At 43.1% G+C, this 3,310-nt stretch overlaps 1 pseudogene; it reads left to right on the forward strand.

Annotated features, from left to right (window-relative positions):
- Positions 1–1,461: 1,461 nt before the first annotated feature.
- On the forward strand, positions 1,462–3,088 carry LOC101274158 (CWF19-like protein 1; annotated as a pseudogene).
- The last annotated feature ends 222 nt before the right edge of the window (positions 3,089–3,310 follow it).

Genomic DNA, 3,310 nt, shown 5'->3' on the forward strand with positions numbered 1-3,310 from the left:
CGGTCCGGGAAGATCCCACATGCCGCGGAGCGGCTGGGCCCGTGAGCCATGGCCGCTGAGCCTGCGCGTCCGGAGCCTGTGCTCCGCAATGGGAGAGGCCACAACAGCGAGAGGCCCGCGTACCGCAAAAAAAAAAAAAAAAAAAAAAAAAAATCAGTGATCAAAGTCTAGAGCAGGAATTTTTAGCTTTCTTGAATAAAGAAATGAATCATATTTCAATACTTATTTTTGTAAATGTCCTCTCAAAGGCGAAACTCACTAAAAATCAAATTTCTACACTAGATCAGTTGCTTAGAAAACAGCTGTGGAATCACCGTGATTGAATCAGTCAGGTCTAATCAGCAGAAGAACCCAGACCAAGTAGTCCAATAGAGGTTATTAATAGAGACCACTAGTTACAAAGGAATAGGAGGAGCTAAAGACACTGAGGGAATGGTGAGGATACTCAGAGTTCGGTGTCAGCACACAGAGATTACTATCAGCCGAAAGTTCTTCTAGAGCTGAAGAGATAAAGGAGGTGATGCTACCAAAGGCCTGAATACAGAGCATCCAGACAGAAGCTGAACCCACAGAGAAGCAGTCACTCAGAGACCTGCCCAGTGGAAACTGTGACCACAGAGAGGTCTGCCAGAAAGAGATGAAATAATGGAGACTCAGATTATGCTAGAAATGCAGCCCAAAGCCAAGGGAGATGGCAAAGAAGTAACCTAGCTTCTCTCCCTTAGTCCTCCAATTTCCCATTTTTGTCTCCCATTAGCCATATCTTTTCAGAAAACAAATGGCAAAGGGGGTGTGGAAAATCAATTGGACTAGGAAAGAAGGAAGAAATGTAGGATTGGAAATTCCCATAATAACTCTAAGAGTGACATTGTAACAGACAGGAATATTCACATTATTAGTGTTTATATTAAGCTTTATAGCAAACGACAAAGATTTCAAAAAATGTTTTAAAAATATCTATGAGCTCTTGAATAAGTAATAAATCTTGCTTATGAAATTGTTGCCAAATTTCTTGTAATAGCAGCCATTTGTTGAATGCTTATTATGTGCCAGGCATGGCGCTATACATGCATTTTCTTATTTAATCCTCACAAGAACTCTATGAAGTAGATATGATCATCTATCTTCACTTTGTAGATAAAGGGACAAAGACTAAAAGAGGTTAAACAATTGTCTGAGTTTACAATGGTAGTAAGTGGGAGCGTTCCTATTCAAACCCAATTTTCCCAATCTCCAAGCTGTCATGATCACCATGCAATTCTGCCCCAATCAGTGCTGGCCAAATGAAGCTTCATTATGTTACTCATAATCACCTTTCTGGAGCAGATGGCTCTCTCCCACTTCCACAAGGCTGGCTCACAATAATGATGGTTAAAATTAAACAGGTGTTTTATATCCAACCCACACACAGAAGATGAAATCATTCTTACTTATATGACCAATGATTTGTTTAAAAGCTGTATGTACATTTTCTATCATCTCTGCACAGATGCAGGAAGGAAGCACCCATCTACTGGCAGTGATAACAAGCCTTCTCCTCACCCAAAGCAGCCTTGCAGACCTCCCCGGACTCCAGGCCCTTGCTGGTTTTGCCTTGCCAGCCCTGAAGTAGAAAGCATCTGGTGGTCAACACTGGCACGCATTGCTACCTTTCCCTGGCCAAAGGAGGCTTATCTGATGACTGTGTCCTCATTCTGCCCATTGGACACTACCATTCAGTGGAAGAGCTTTGGCAGAGGTGGTGGCAGAGGTGAAGTATAATGCTACACTGGGGCAGTTTGTTAAGAGTCGAGGGAAACGGTGTGTTCTATTTGAGAGAGATCGTTGCCAAAGCTACTCAAAACCCATCAACCCCCATCTTTAGCAGGAGTGTCCTTGCTCAAAACCTGCCAACTCCCCACCTTTAGCAGGAGTGAACATAAATCTTTAAGTTAAAGGGTCCAGAGATAAGAAAAGAAGCTACACACAAAAAAAAAAAAAAAACAGAAGGAACCAGCTGGGACCAAGATGGCAATGAATCTGACCTCCAACAGACCCTGAATCTCATTATACATTGATTTTACTATATCAGCATATTAAATGACACGCCTACCAGTAGCCATGACCAGACATTAAGGACCAAAAAAGGATAAAAATGGGGTGGTATCCCACTCCCTCAAAATAGCCCTGTCCCTTCCCCGGCAGACTAATGCATACGCCTCCCCACCATTAGCCTCACTTCTCCTCCCTTTGTCTTTACTCTAAAATTAAATCCCTCTCGCCAGGTGGGTGAGAAGTTGATCTGTGAACTGCTTCTCCATTCTTTGGCCACTGAATAAAGCTTGTGCTGTGTCCATCTCACCTTCGGTTTTGTTATTCACCTACTTTAACCTGAACAGAAAAAGAACCTTCCCCTTCCAAGGCAGAGAGCCTCGGGCAGGCTTGGGCCTAAGCAGGGTCCATATGCCTTAATTCGGTAACAAGATAATAAGAGACATCACCTCCAGCACCAGGTCGTTCTTGTGCCATCAGCCAGGACACCACTGATGACATTAGAAATGCCTTCATTCCCCGGGCACAGGAACGACAGATAGTGCTCTCGGACACCCCAGCACTCTGCCGTGAAGCAGATGGCAGAGCCAGGAGCAGCAGCATATTTTTATGTTGTATTTGACTCGGGAGAGAAGCTTTTCCACAGAATTAAAGGAATTTTCCTTTGCAGTTTGGAAGAGAGGTCATGGCCAGTAAAGCCATCCTTAATATTCCTGACAAGTCTGACTGAAGGCAGTGTCGGAGCTGCAAGGAAGAGGAAGAGAGCCTGACTCACCAGGCTTCATTCTGGATGACTAAGCAAAGGGAGAGGGGCTTTATGAACTTCACAGGAAGTACCAGCAGCCTGTTTTTAAAGAAACTACAGTCTCCCATAGGGACTGTGGCCCTGCTTCTTTTTCGTGCATTCCCATGGAACCTACCTGCAGCAAAAGGCCTGAGATTGAATGGTTTTCGGAAAAAGTCACATTCTCGGATAAAAATCCAATATGTTGAAAGCATGTCTGTCACCCAGCTCCAAGTACAGCTTGTATTTATCAACATTTTCAAAAACGTTTAAAGTATCAAAATCCAAATGCTTTTCCATGAAAAAAAAAATGTGTGATGGGTAGGAGCAACACAAATTCTGATATTTTTACTTTACACTAAATTAGACAGGTATTTGGTTGGATATTTAAGCTTAAAGAGCTTGATTAATCAATACTTATCAACTTCTGATACACTATATAGGGTGTATGTGGTGTGTGTGTGTGTGTGTGTGTGTGTGTGGTATGTGTGTGTG

This window comes from Orcinus orca, chromosome 12 (assembly GCF_937001465.1).
Source record: "Orcinus orca chromosome 12, mOrcOrc1.1, whole genome shotgun sequence".
In the NCBI taxonomy this organism is placed as follows: domain Eukaryota; kingdom Metazoa; phylum Chordata; class Mammalia; order Artiodactyla; family Delphinidae; genus Orcinus; species Orcinus orca.